A 16,489-nucleotide genomic window follows, 5' to 3' on the forward strand; every position below is an offset into this window, starting at 1 on the left:
CTTATTATTCATGTATTGTTATTATTTCATACTTATTATAGTGTGTGTATCAATGTTGTAATATGTCACAATGAATGTAAATTGAATATGGGTAGATATGCGGATGTTTCATGAAGTGATCGATTTTTCGATCAGTAGGATAATATGCCCGTGTACGGTTATGCATTACGATTTTGCTTTTATTTAGATATATTTTTTTTTTTTTTTTACAGTTTGTCTGCAAATGAAATTATTTCGCACCTGGAGGATGAAACGGACGTTTTAGCGGCAGATATTTTTATCACCCCACCAGAAAATTACGATAAAAGTGACGAAGACAGTGGTGATGAGGAGTCGGCCCACATAAATAATTTGTCAAGGCACCAACTGTTGGCAGAAGCTGAAATTCGGGCTACCGTTGCTTCAAATACCGGTATTTATATTGAAGACAGTTTATTTGACCATCAACCTCTCGAACCCGTACCCAGTACCTCGTCAGTAAACCCACCGCCGACGAAAAAAAGGCGCGCTCCTGCATCTAGACGTTGAAGGGCTATTTATATTTCAGAAAAACAGGAAAAAGATACTAATTTACCTAGTTTTATACAAGATTTTGAAACGCCAATACAGTTCTTCGAATTGTTTTTTGATGACGAGGTGTTTGAGTTATTGCGTTCAGAAACAGAAAAAAACGCAATTCAGAAAGGCAAGCATGGTTTTAGGGTGTCGCTGACTGAAATGAAACATTTTATCGGAATACTGTTATTGTCAGGGTATAACAGCGTGCCAAGGTACCGTATGTATTGGGAACAGCAAGTTGATTGAAGCTTTCAAGCCGTGGCATCGCTCATGTCAAGAAACAGATTTGAAGACTTACTTCGTTACTTTCATGTCGCTGATAATAATAATTTACCACCAAACGATAAGTTCGGTAAAGTTCGTCCACTTTGGAACCTTCTCAATGAGGGCTATCGTTTTTATACCTACTTAACAGTTGGCACCCCTGGCGATTGTTAAGACCTTACTCTACAGTGGCGCCTTCTTGATGAGTGCAAATGCGATAGTCCTTCTACCACTTTAGCGCTCACCAGTTGGTGCCACTGTCTTCGCTACTACCAAGTGACAGGACCTTACTCTACAGTGGCGCTAACTGGTGAGCGCTAAAACGATAGCCCTCATTACAGATGGCTGAAATATTATCCTGGCGAAAAAAACTTGAGCATCGATGAATCGATGATTCCTTATTACGGCAAACATGGAGCGAAGCAGCACATACATGGCAAACCCATTAGGTTTGGGTACAAAAATTGGTCAATATGGTAAAAGTACAAATATTTTCTTGTTACTAATAATTCTAAATGTTTAAAAGTATATATTTTGTTTTAAAATTAATAAAAATATAAATAAAAACCGCTTCTAATTTCTCAATCACCCAACCTACACAATAGAACATTACATGCATATATATTCCTACTGATCGATTAGTCGATCGGTTTCAAAACTTCAAAAGTAATTAAAAAAAAAAAATTTTTAGTATTGATTTATGTTCACATACATAATAAGGTGCTATGATAAAATTTTCGTTAAAATCGATAAAGTCTATGTATGCTTGGGATGATATGGGTTAAGTTTATTTTGAGACAAAGTCACATGTAGTTTTCTTTTAAAAAACACAATTAAATAACTACAAAAGGCTAATTTTAGACACGATCCCGTATTAATAAAAACTTAAAATAATATGTTATATTTACTTTAAATAGTGAATAACATACATTTTAAGTTTTTATAAAATATCAATATCTCGACAACGGTGCCTCGTAGATATTTTGTATTGCTCTTATAACATTCTTTCCGTCCCGTAGCCGCGATCCATTTTTCTTTTAATATTGCATCTTGTGGGAAACTAGGAAAAAAAAGAAATATAAATACTATAAATACACATTAATTACAATTACCTTAAAGGCCGGCAACGCACCTGTAACGCCCCTGGGTTTGCGGGTGTCTATGGGCGACGGTAATCACTTACCATCAGGTGATCCGTCTGCTCGTTTACCTCCTATCACATAAAAAAAAAATAGAATATTTATTTATATATGAGAGTTTTTTTTTAAATAATGATTAGTATCATTCGTCTGTCCGATATCGATAAGAATCGATTATTGATTAAAGTAGAACGAACAACACTAGTAGCAAAATTTGACAGACGAATGAGAAGTTGCGTGTACAACGAAGTCGAAGCGATGCGCGACAGTGGCGCTTGTTCGTTATACATCGCCTCTTAACACATAACGTCAGATCAAACGCTCAAAACAAACCCGGCAATGTATCGTAAAATTTTTTTGAATGGTAAGTTATAGGTTTTTAGGTACATTCTAGAAACCACAGCTTGGAATACTTAAAAAAATGTTTTAAAATGAATTAACACTTAATATAATATTAAAATAACTTACCCGTGATAGGAAATATGTCCTTGCCTTTGGGAGCTCGAAGTTTTTGGCTTATTGCAATTTATTATCACACATTGAGGCATTTTTCTAGTTTTCGCGGCCGGTCCGCATGCAACAACAGACGCGCGTGGACTGTAAGCAGCGGCAGCTCCTTCCGATGATTTATCGGGACCGGGACACGCGAAGTAGGTGCATTCGCGTTATCTAGGTATATCTATATCTGTGGTCATTGTGTAGGTACGTGTTAAGAATATAAGCTAGCAGTGTTTTTGTGGCATAATATGAAACTTAAATAATATGTGTGTATGGTAGACGTACTACTGTAGTACGACACAATTTGATTATTAAATGTGCTATTTCAATAATGATATTAACATACAAAAAAGAAATACTTTTACCTACATACTAAAGAAAGTACTTCTCTCCCTTTCTCTATTCCAATCAAAAGAAGCAAGCAAAAGAAATATAGGGAGAAAGGACGGATTTTGTAAGATTGATCATTTATTGTAAATGGAAGACTTTTTTACCCGACTGCGCCAGAAGAAGGGTTATTTAATTATAAGTGCCAAAATATTCACATAAAACATAGTACGCATTTTGGTGGTCGATATTTTATGGGTTAGGTAAGTAGATATTTTTTGTTAGTAAAATAAACCCCAAAGTGATTTAATTTTAAATAAAATGTCGAAAATACAAATTTATAACTCTTAGCTGTATATTTTACTGTACTTTGGTCTCTCCCTATTTAAAAAAAAAAAAATCAACTGACATTGTCTATGCTTAAAAATTTATTCTTCCATTATCCTTAATAAATAATGAGTGATGAGTGATGACAAACTCAACATCCTGCTCACTCAAGAGCAGGGTGAGCAGGATGACCAGCGTGTCGCGCGAGCCCGTGCGCCCAATCTGGGCGCACTATTACTGTCACACTATCACTTCTGTATTTTATAGTTTTGTTAGTAGGATATCTAGTTTTTTTCTGGTATTTCTTACTCCTAAAATCCTATTTGAAATTGAAATGGCTCATTAATTTATCTGCATCAAAAACAATTTATAGTTTTTTTTAGTTTTACATGGAATACATTTTCGTGCAAAAGTTTTATAGTTTTGGTGAAGAAGTTTTATTATAAAATATTTATTTATTTGACTATGTTGTTATTTCACAGCTTCAGAAGCTAGTAATAGAACTATTGCTTTACTTTAAATTATATTGTAAAAACAAAGGGAAACCGAATTTTACTGGCTTCGCAAAATGGTTATATTATTTGGTTATTATGCCTGATCGTTCATGTAAGTAAATAAATAATAAATAAATAAATATCCTTGGACATTTTACACTGCGCTTCTAGTCCCAAACTAAGCAAAGCTTGTACTATGGGTACTACACAACGGATATAAACATACTTAAATACTTTTTTTTTGTAAATACATACTTATTATACATAGAAAACTCCCAGTCCAATACAAACAAATATGTTTATGCACACAAATGTGTGTACTGTGCGGGAATCAAACCCGCTACCTCCGGAATAGTAGTCCGTTTCGAACCACTACACCAAACGGCTGACAAACTACAAAATACTTTGTTAAGTTGTTTAAAAGCATAGTCTGAACTAAAGTAAAAAGTAATATTTCAATTTTTAAAATGACACGCGATCGTGAATTATTGTTTAGTAACAAAACATAAATAAATGACATGACTACATTTTAGATTAGTACAAAATAAATAATAATGATCAATACAGTCCAAAATCTGTTCATTTTACACTTTGCTAGTGGGCCAGCTGGTATTCTATACAATACCTAGGAATTACATACACTGCCTAGGTAAAGTATTTATTGAACAATAAATATTTAAAACATTTCAAATCTACTAAGCCTGAACATAACAATAATTTCCAAAACGTAACATTTTTTATAGATTTAGTTTACCCATTTTGGTTCTCCACTAAATGGGGTAAATTAATTTTTAATGTTGGCAACTTTTTTTGTTAGCTCGGACGAACGCAAGATGGCTACCAATTTATGTGAATGCAAGGACATCTAGAAAAGTGATATCCGTTTGTGTGATATTCCATTTATATTGTGATAATAACTTTATAAATATTATCCTAGTTTTTGTGTTTGTGTATTCTATATGTTTCCGTGCAATTTGTTATGAGATATCGATGTTAAAAGGGTCATTTGTGCAATATTGCGTTGGATGCCATAGAAAATGTTCAGTGTTGAATTGTGATTATTTATGCAGTGATAGCTCTATTTGGATCGCAATGAGCGCTGTTGTTGGATGATACCTGTTTTATAACGTGAGTACATTTTTTTCTGTGTTCGTATGCCTGAATTTTAGGGTTTTATGTTACGGAAAATTCGTCCGTCATTCGTGGTAACCTATTTGACTATATTGGGGTTTAAGTGGCGTGGTTCTGCCAGGCAGGCGCCGGCAAGCCGGTCAGGACTGACGGAAGCAGCTGTTCGCTTCTCACGCGCCTTAATGTCGGAGTTTGGTAGGCAACTTTGTTCTGTAACCTGGTTTCAAAAGATAAAATCATCATTGTGTGTTTTATTCTAAGTCGGAAGGCATATTTCTGTTGTATTACGCTTGTACAAGGAAAACGGCGCAGGGCTCTGCAGTAAACGACACATTTTGAGGTCTAAAAGAGATTAAATTATGGTTTAGCAGGGTTTGTTGACATTATAAAAATCCGAAAATAAAAGTATGTGTTTTTCAAGCCAACAGCTGGAAACAATACTTTTTCTGTAAGTTTTAAAGAACTTCATTAGGCTTTGAAATTTAGAATCTAACAATATCTTCTAAAATAAAGTATTAACGTTCAGAATCTACTTCTGTAATTCATATTTTTTTTACACAAAGATACACAAATCTCATTCCAATGAATATTTCCATAATGTTTAGTATGACGGATATTTATGATGTACTAAATGTCTTTAAATTGACTAAAACAGTTGTCTTCAATTCTCAGAAAAAACAATTTTCCTTCAATCATAAATCTAACTTATGCCACCAACATTTCAAGAGTATTTAAATATTCAAATCGTTAGTCTTCCGTTCTACACAAAATTCAACATATAAAATTTATCCAGGCTCCAGCATATTTATTTTAGCGATACAGAATGATTGAAATATGCTAATAGTCCAAAATAATTATTACACTATGTTTCTCAATGTGCCATAAATTTTTGTAATGATAAAAGAGCTAGGCATATTCTGTTCTCTTGTAAAAGAAAGACGATCTGTTGTTAACTGCAAACATATCAAATGTAACACTTTGATGTGTTTGCAAAACTTCACTTGCAACATGGTTCTGGCAGTTTCTGCTGTCGAATGAATGACTGCTATTTTGTAAACAGGACAGAGAAGTTATTAAATATTTCTGTCCAATTAAGTTTCAACGAATCACAAAATTAAACGATTAGCCACATTTATTAGTACAGTTCTGACATTGTTACAGTTTTAGAAAAGCAAACTGTAGGTAACTATAAAAAACTCTCTAGTACTGAGTAAAATCAATGTTTTATTCATTGAGGAGATTATTTCTATTATTCATAAATAAAATATGAAATAATCATAAGTCTAATGTGAATTTGTCATGTTACCATTTAGGTTACATGAAATATTGAAACAATTTGGACAAATTAATATTGTTATGCTGCAACTTTACTCGTCATGGTGTGTTATGTGTATGCAAATAAATGATTTATCTATCTATCTATCTAATATTTTGTTGTGTTAACTAATGAAATGTCTGTTGTCAAGTGAATCTATCAATAACTGCTTATCATCAGACCAGCCACAGTTACAGAGAATATTTTATTCATATAATTCTCTCAAATAATATTGCATCATATTCACCATGACCAATTTTACCTGAATACCTGTCATTAGCCTAGTTAGCTATTTGTGGTCTTCATGTAATGATTCGAATTTATGCCAGCAACAAAAAATTATCATCATCATCATCTCAGTCATAGGACGTCCACTGCTGAACATACGCCTCCCCCAATGCTTTCAATACTGCCCGATTGGTAGCGGCCTGCGTCCAGCGCCTTCCTGCTACCTTTATGATGTCGTCGGCCCACCTTGTGGGTGGACGTCCCACGCCAAGTTTTCCGTTACGCGACCTCCACTCCAGAACTTTGCTTCCCCATCGGGAGTACTGTGGTCCCTGCCCATTGCCATTTCAGCTTGCTAATCCGTCGGGCTATGTCAGCGACTTTCGTTCGTTTACGGATCTCCTCATTTCTGATTCGATCTCGTAAAGAAACACCGAGCATAGCCCTTCCCATTGCACGCTGTGCAACTTTGAGCTTCTGTATGTTGTTTTTTTATATTATCTTTAAAATACAGCCCACAGCACACTAGGCTACTCATTTCTATTGTAAAATTACACCTATTACAAACAAGTTCCAACAGTATTATTTACCTTGATAATTATTTACCTTGTTAAGCAGGAATCGGCAATTCCATCTTCCTTCTACCGTTACATTCCTTATCTCAATGTTCTATTGATCGGAATTTAAGCCAAAGCATTTAGGGGCAAAGCCAACATGCTCATTTTAGCATTGGTGCTGGTTTAATGGTGATTTCGTGGCGGCCTTTTCAATCCTGCGATTAAGTGACAGTAGCGACGTTTTTCCAGCCCTTAAACGTAAACAACTATCTGATAAGCCTCTTCAGTTATTTAAAATCAAAAAGAATTTGCGTGTCTGCTATGTGATTGTTGAAAAATGTCTAACGTCCGTAATATTCGGCGCGTATTACGCGTAAACGCGAGCTTCGCAAATAATTTGCCAATTAGTCAGCTAAACAATTTGGGCTGGTGTCAGTGACACCGCATTGAGGTATTTGCCAGGTCAACATGACGTTATCGTTGTTGAATTACGCTGTACCTACACGCGATATCTCTGCGTACGTGTCAGCGCCGACATTAAGCTGACGTGGTGTTAAGTTCGCCCACTATCAGTTGGATAAGGGTGATCTTTTTTGACACGGGTGAAATGTTTTCATCGTCATTGAATCATTTAACCTCCACTGCAGGAGCACGACTCTCTAATTAACCAGAAGCAAATGAAGGAATTGTCCTCACTCTCACACGATAGCTGGAAACGCTTTACAGTAATGATATTGCAAAAAGTTGGGCAATCTTGCACACAAACAACACACTATCATGACGCGTCTTTTAACTCACAGTATCATTTCTGAATCACCAGAATCATCTCGTGAATGAAATTCGAGCACTTCGTCTCCTACCTATTCCTCATATTTCCTGCTGTGTCCCTGATCAATAGGACCAAACCATTTTTCCCAGCATAGGTCGAAAGAAATGTTTTAATGCGTAATCCGTAATAATACCTACGTACTACAAACATAATCCGCCTCGAAAATCACGGAATAGGTATGTTTGATCAATTTGCTATGACATAATATTTGCCGAACCTATTTTCATTCGTTTTTGTCGGAGTATTTTTGTGTAACACGTGCTAGCTTTGGTGGTTTGTTGTACGGAAGACCAAAATATTATGTTCATTATTTGTGGGACGGTATTAACAGTTTTGTTGGTTTTCTCTTTGACAAGAGTTTTACCGTTCTTGGAACTGTAAAATTAAAAAGACTATCAATTTTTTGCTTTTGAAACACTTTTGCTCTGACCGGTTGTGTGTGGAAGTCCACTGTCCATGAGACTTAGCTATTTTGATTGACCTCATCATCACGCTAAAGAAAAACATCGACTTCATACACTATTATCCACAAAAGTTCGAATCTCAGGTGTTATTCTGAAGAAGCAATCCCAGTCAATTATTAATTAATTTGCGTAGCAACGTCGCTCCATCTTGCAAAAGGGCGCTAAGCCATTATGTCAGTCTAAAAAAAGACTGAGAATTGAAATTACAATCGTAATCTCCTGTCGCAATTGTTCGTAGTTTTCCCCAGAGCAGCGGCCTACTCATTTATATAACGTTTTTGCATGGTGCGAAATTCGTTGCGAAAGTGCCCCGCCACGGTAAATAAATTCTGCGTATGATTTGGAGAAACCAAAACGCGTGGTTGGGTTTTAAAATTTTAATTACGAAGTTATTCTAATTAGGATTTTCGAATAACTCGCATTTTTAAATAAAAAGTCTTGCATGCATTCTGAAATTACTATCGTAGTAGGTAGGTACATACAGTCTGTAAGAGTTCTATGAATAACGGCATCATAAAAAGAAGAAAAATGTATTGAAACTGTATCTTGTACATAATCCAATAAGCAATAAAATTCTTCCAATACCCGGTATCTAGGAAACGGTTGAATTTTAAGAAATAATCATAAAAAGAAAACATAACTCTCTAATTTGCTGTCGGATAAATCGCAAAGAAATCGCCCACGGGCACCGCGTACTGTTACACAAAATACAGGACAAAGCGCTAGGCTGCGCCATGAGACAACCGTTTTTGCTGATTGATTCAGTGATAGAGGTCTTTGTCCTTCTATTGTTGGAACTTTATAGGCTTTTATTGCCATGATTTACTCGAACAAAACTCTGAAAAAGTGGCCTTGTTGTAGCAATAGCGTTTCCATGTACCTACCTAAGTACTATTCGAATAAAATAAAACCCACTTATCATAACGAGTATTTGACTTACTGTAGAAAAATCTTAATTTCGTTGCGGGTCCAATGACAGTTTAACTTTCCCCCGGGATAAACTTGACCTTCACTAGTTGGGTTTTTATTGGCGGCCAAGCTGTAGATCCTGGCTACACAGGAGTTGCAGCGGTGGGAACGAGAGGTGGGAATAGTCCTGTTGCTAGAGAAGACCTGTCGTCTCAGAAGTCTTTATGAACCTAGATCTTTTGATATACAATAACAGCCTACCTCCTACGAAAATGCTAAACAAACACGTAGCTTTTACAGCAGATGGGTTAAATTACTTTCGCAGTATCGCAAAGGGCGTTAAAATATAACGTATTCAATTACTCCGTCATCCCTTCTAAATAAATACCTGTTAACGAACCTATTAAGCCACGTGTACTTTAAAAAGGGGCCGAATGTTATCGCTCTCCTACACCTGCAAAATGTAATGAATGGGAATGTCAGTAGACTCTCTCCTTGCAGGTTGATTGTTCATTCGAGTATGTAGAAGTATTATTGAAAATCTCGTGCAGACGATGCAAGAACATCTTATCTTTATTCGTTTCGCTCTTGGCAGAGCTGTCGAGGTCACCTTGAGGCGTTCACGTCGGTTGTAGAACTTGTAGAGTCGGATACAGCTTTCCGCACGATATCCCTGTTTGTAGACTGCCTGGTGCAGTCAAATACGCGGTTTTTCGATTTTACTTCACTTCAGTCAGCACATATGTGATCTGCCAATACCTTACGATCAAGAACATAGACTACACTCAAGTTGTACAAGAATGCCTTCCTATATTTGATAAAAACTGTATATAAACCGTACGTACGTATGCCCGCTTATGCCACGTAGCTGGCTCTTAAAAAATCGCGATACCGCTGTGTTATCTCATCATAGTGTAAAATTTTCCATTTACAAGCAACCATGCAATCTTAAGGCCCTACTGCATTCATCTCCATTCCGTGCCAAAGTACACCTGGCCATCCTGACAGGGACGACCCCTTTCTAACAATTTGATGCACTTTATTTTTTACGTCTATTGCTGTACAATGGTCACGGTAAACGAATACTTTGTGACTCTTATTGCTGAGTCACACGGGATATAATCGTTTAACGATTTTGACCGGTGTACATGGGGTCGGTTTTGATTGAGGTCTGCACTGCAGATGTGGCCTCCTGTCCACGGCAATGATTACAAATGCGGCATTAAAGGTACACGACACGGTACATGCATTTGCGAGTTATTCTTTAATGAATGCATTACGATAATTCGGTGTTCGATTTTTTTTAATAAATTCCTATCATATTCGAGTCGCTGAGCCGTCGGAACATGACATGATAATGTCAAATTAATTTTTATTGTAAATTACTTTAATAAAATAAAAAAGTGAATTATTATGTTTGATGTTTTATATATGGGCATTTCTCCACTAAATGGAAAATCGCTGTCCCAAGCTAAATTTATGTAGTAAACCTTAAAATTTCTCAGGTTTTTGTATCAATACCAGGGTTCGAAAATATCCGATATTTATTATAAATATCAAAATATCGGATATTTATGATATATATCCGATATATATCAACTTTGATATAACGGGTGTAAAAAAACCTATCCCGAAGCCGAAGACTACTTATTCTCCACATCATGGGGATCATTTTTTTCTTTGGGACCATACCTGGGAAACTTGTGGTTTAGGAGATATTGAAGGTCAAAGTCAGAATATTTTTTTCAAGATTTTTACATTATCAATTTCAATTCGTTGTTTAAAATTTTTTTTTCTAAGAAACCTTATTAAAATTTTGAGTATTTTCGTCACAATAAGGCTTTTGTCTTTACAATAAGAAATGGACAGCAGCGCGCGCACACACGCTCAAGCGCTGCCCCCACGCCCCGAACCGCAACCCGCGCTCGCCCATGAGTCATTCAACTCTACTGTGAGTTCAACGACTACGACTGGACCAACTGAACTGAGCTTAATCCAAATCTACCTAGTTTGTAAAAATGAAATGAGTACCTAAATTAGTTACTTACACCTTAATATCACCTTACCAGTTTAGTTTTTATTCTAAAAAATAATAAATTACATTTTAATTAATAAAAACCCTTTACACGAATTTGTTTCTTTCCGCAAATTAAATAATCTTACAGAACCTAGGTTGTTAACTAAACCGTGCTTTTAAGCATAACCGTTATTCTATCACAATGTAGTATCACAGGTCTTATTAGCTACGCAAGTGTGATAAGCGTAAGTAGGTATCATTAAAAAGTACCGTAAACAGATGAATAATGATCTTTTGAATGAGGCCTGTCATTCTTTACATTAATAACTCTCTACTTCAATAACCTTTTTACGATAGTAATAAAATTCATAAAGTAAAACTCAAATTATTGCTTACACCACACCGCTCTAAACGCCTAGAGTAAACACCTGGCAATGTTACTCCTATCGTTGATTAAGGCATTCACTTTCGATAGGAGTGATGATTGTGTGTTCTTTAAACTTAATTGATTTCAGCAACTAAATAAAAAGGTCTCTTTTTTCAGTCTTCCTTCCATACTCATTACTTCCTTTCTTCATAATTTACTTGAAATAAATAATGGTTATGCACGTGATTCTAAATAAACGTAATTTTAATCGTTAATCACAGGCAGTAAGCAGATGTGATAAACTTGTATCATTAAAAAGTACTGTAAACAAATGACAAATGCTCTTACACACAGGTTCATTATTTCTAGCTCTCTAACTTAATAAATTTTACGTCTTTACGATAGTAATTAATAAAATAAAACTTAACTTACTTATTACTGCAATCTGAACGCCTAGAAATAACACACTGGCAAACTCTTGCTCCTTCACTTTCGATGGGAGATTAAAAGATAAGATTTTATTTTTAAACTCGATTGATTTTAGAAACTAAACAAAATTTCATATCTTTTAGCACTTCTTTCATACCAATTACTTCCATTCTTCAACATAAAAAGATTCATCGTCTTGTTCGTGATTATTTTAAATGAACGTAACTTTATTACACGGAATAACTATCAAAATGTATTGATATTCTTATTGTTTTATTAATAACGATTGCGCATCTACAATTCATTCAAATTTGAGTATTTTGGAAGCTTGCTTAAAGCATTAATTATTATTAAGTATGCTAGGACGGATCTTTAGTTAACAAAGATTAATCAAAGTATTTTTGCCGCCGCTTTTACAATCTCATTCGTTGATAGACTTGCCTGTACTAAAGTGATGAAATTACATTTTTGTTAAGTTAAAAATTACGTAAATTTGTAGTTGAAAATGAAGAGTAATAACAAAGCGCTACCGATTCACGACGACACATTCGATAGACGTATTGCTTGACTGTTATTGGTCAGTCAGTCTCGCCGCGCGGGGCAGTACCTTTGTTGCGAGGGGCCGCTCGCGCCACGCGTTGCTCGCACGGCCAGTTCGGTTTCTTCGGCCGTCGAATGCGCTTGCGACTTTTGATTGTTTTCTCGTGCGGATAGTTAGTGTGTGAACGTGTGATAGTGAGTGTGGTAATAGTGAATGTGTGTTAGAAAGATGCCTAACCATACGTACAGTGCTCGTGAGTACGTAAACATGGTTTACTGTTATGGGAGGGCACGTGGAAACGCATCTGAAGCCCTGCAGGCTGTAGGTATCGGGCTGAACATCCTACAGCGCACCACCGTACTGATGCACGTATTATTGTTCTGGCTGTACAACGTCTGTTGGACAATCAGCCGATTGTGCCTCCGTCCGCCTCGTTGTGGCCTCGTCTAGGCGTGTATTGTGTCGGATTTGAGGAACTTAAATACCGGTCTGTACGTGAAGGAATACTGGAGCGCGCATCAAAACACGATTTACCTGGCACGCGTTTGCTTGCACGTGGAAGGCCGTCAGTTCGAGCCACAACTTGTCCGGTTGGAGCGGCCGATTCCAGACGACGTCGAAGGGGATTAGTCGGTAAGTACTTAGTTCTAAACCTAAACAAATGCTAAAGGAATGTGTTTTTTAAATGTAGGAAGTGAATAATCTGGTAATTTTGTGTACAAAATACTTCTGCGGTCGCGGTAGGTAGTGGCGGGAAAGCGCGTACACTCCAATACACTCACACACACATAGGCACGGTCATTGCGTTGCGTGGCGCGCTGTACATTGCGGGCTGCGGAATATTGTATTTTTTTTAATCATAAAAATAAAAAATATTTCCCACCAATAATATTTTGTAATATTACTTGGTTGGGTGTACAGAAGGCGTAGTTTCAGTCTTCGTGATAGGTTTTTTTACACCCTGTATATCAATTTTGTATGAAAGCCATACTATTATTTTATTGTATTATTCATGAATACTATTGCATAAGTGTTACATAAACATGTTTTTAATGTTTTTAAAACTTAAAATCAGACAAATAAAGCAAAAACATAAAATTTCTTTAAAATACGGCAAAATCAACTAAAAAAATAAAAATCTTATGTTAAAAAGTACAAATACAGTAACAAATTTTAAAAGTTGATATATATCCCTTGATATACAGGGTGTTTGGCGCATCGTGTGCCAAAATAATTTGGCGGATAGAATGGGTCATTACCTATATTTTCAGCCCCCATAACACGTTCCATGCCAGGCGGCTACTTTTAAATTAATTTTTTTAGTAATTTCACCAAAATACCCAAATCGCATCATTTAATTTCGATTTAAAAAAAAACTACTAGGCGTAGCTTCAAAGTAAATATTTTGCTTTGACGTGCATTGATGTAGGGTTGCATCAAATCTAAATTTACTGGCAAATATCATCTAGGTTTTTTTTAATTCAACTTTGAAGTTTTTCGAAAAGTTAAAAATGGACTGAACATTTAAGTTTACATGGCTATAAAAAAATAAATAAAAGAGATAGCGATCTTCGGATTTTATCAAAACTTCTCTAGTCTATCCCCATTCAAATGGTATACTAATCTTGTTTAAATAATAACAACAACTTCACAAATTCCTTAAATTAGTGCATTGACTCTACTCGGACTGATTTGCGAAATTTGTGTTTATAGCCCCTTTTTGTGTGAATAGCACGTTAAATACCTACAGGTAAAAATTATTTATCTTATGCAATGTAAAAAGATTTTCCCTATCGTTTTTCAATGTGGATTTCTTGAATTTGGGGACGAAAATAATTATTTTGATCGTTTATTAATTATTACAAATTTAGTTCAAAATGTCCGCCTCGGCAACGTATACACTCACGACATCTTCTTCTAATTTCGACTGTTGTCGTATGCAGCCACATTTCTCTTTTTATTACTACAAAGGCGTTTTTTATTCGTTGTTGTAGTTCTTCTAATGTTTGAATCCGTTACGTACACCAGTTCTTTAGCTCGTCCCCAGACGTAAAAATCTAACGGAATTAGGTCTGGGGAACGTGCAGGCCGAGTAGAAAACGCCTTTGTAGTAATAAAAAGAGAAATGCTGCATACGACAACAGTCGAAATCAGAAGAAGATGTCGTGAGTGTATACGTTGCCGAGGCGGTCATTTTGAACAAAATTTGTAATAATTAATAAACGATCAAAATAATTATTTTCGTCTTTAATTTCAAGAAATCCACATTGAAAAACAATAGGGAAAAGGTTTTTACATTGCATAAGATAAATAATTTTTACCTGTTAGGTGTTTAATAACGTGCTATTCACACAAAAAGGGGCTATAAACACAAATTTCGCAAATCAGTCCGAGTAGAGTCAATGCACTAATTTAAGGAATTTGTGAAGTTATTGTTATTATTTAAATAAGATTAGTATACCGTTTGAATGGGGATAGACTAGAGAAGTTTTGATAAAATCCGAAGATCGCTATCTCTTCTATTTATTTTTTTATAGCCATGTAAACTTAAATGTTCAGTCCATTTTTAACTTTTCGGAAAACTTCAAAGCTGAATTTAAAAAAAACTAGATGATATTTGCCAGTAAATTTAGATTTGATGCAACCCTACATCAATGCACGTCAAAACAAAATATTTACTTTGAAGCTACGCCTAGTAGTTTTTTTTTAAATCGAAATTAAATGATGCGATTTGGGTATTTTGGTGAAATTACTAAAAAAATTGATATAAAAGTAGCCGCCTGGCATGGAACGTGTTATGGGGGCTGAAAATATAGGAAATGACCCATTCTATCTGCCAAATCATTTTGGCACACGATGCGCCAAACACCCTGTATATCCTCGAACCCTGATCAATACCGACATAGAATTAGGTATTCTTAGCATGACATAGCATATTTAGTAATTTAATCATGGAATATTCGAATAAATAACCTCAAACGTCTCAAATCACAGTCCCCTGGTACGTCCCTTTTCCAGAATTACACATAATGTTACAAATGTTTATTATATTGCTGTTGATATTTGAATAAAAAATATCCAAATACATTAACAATAACAGTTAGCATCTTAATATATCACAAACAATGTTTACAATATAATTTTAATCAAAATATCCTTCTGAGAATGCTGTCCTCAAATTATTAAAACATTCCCCTGTTAAAATTTTAAAACCGGTTTAAAGTCATATTTAGTTTTGGCGCAAAGCACTTAGATCGCGAAACGGAACGCAATAGGTGTTAAGGTTGTTCAGTTGTGTAGCTAGTGGGCAGCCGCTATTTTGTTTAATGCTACTACTGCGTCATCTGGTGAACCACGCGTCTCGGCCGTCAGTGAAAACATTCCCCTGGGAAGCTTTTTTTTTTACTATTTTAAGAGTTTTAATAACGACAATTTGTTTAAATTAATTAATCTTCTAGTATGTAGCCACATAAGTTGCGTTTATTTTAATGTTTTTAAATGATATTGTTTTATGAAGTATTCACGTAAAAATAACATTCCCCTGGCGAACATTCCCCTGTCATTTGATAGCACAGGGTACTGTTCATACCACAGGGGACTGTTCATACTACTGTTTTCCTAGGTTTTGACCACTAAAATAACGTCTTATTATCTCAAAATTTCACCGCAAAAGAAGCTACGCGAAACATGAGAAGAATTTCTAGAACAAAAACGTATAGCTGTGCAATTATGATATCATCGACTTGAAACATTACCCTAAAAGAAAAATTGAAAAAAAGAAGAAAAAAGAAAAACTTTAATTAAAATCAGTTAAAGATATGAGTTGTCGTGAGCATAAGGCTGTAAAAAAGGTTTGGAGGGAGCACTGTGCTAAGTTTCGTGCAAAAAAGAAAGTCATGAAGACATAACAAATAATTTGTGTTTCTTTACGAGATCGAATCAGAAATGAGGAGATCCGTAAACGAACTAAAGTCGGTGACATAGCCCGACGGATTAGCAAGCTGAAGTGGCAATAGGAAGGCACATAGTACGCAGAACTGATGGCCCATCGGCAGCAAGGTTCTGTAGTGGAGGCCGCGTGGACATCCCACGCTG

At 35.6% G+C, this 16,489-nt stretch overlaps 1 protein-coding gene across 1 annotated transcript in view; it reads left to right on the forward strand.

Moving 5' to 3' along the window:
• The first annotated feature begins 4,423 nt into the window (after positions 1–4,423).
• Positions 4,424–16,489, forward strand: part of LOC135083007 (uncharacterized) — a 167,345-nt gene continuing 155,279 nt past the window's right edge. Inside the window, exon 1 of the mRNA XM_063977769.1 lies at positions 4,424–4,735. The gene's annotated coding sequence lies outside the window, so the exon portion shown is untranslated. The remainder of the gene's footprint in view (positions 4,736–16,489) is intronic.

Source organism: Ostrinia nubilalis, chromosome 22 (genome assembly GCF_963855985.1).
Source record: "Ostrinia nubilalis chromosome 22, ilOstNubi1.1, whole genome shotgun sequence".
Lineage (NCBI taxonomy): Eukaryota > Metazoa > Arthropoda > Insecta > Lepidoptera > Crambidae > Ostrinia > Ostrinia nubilalis.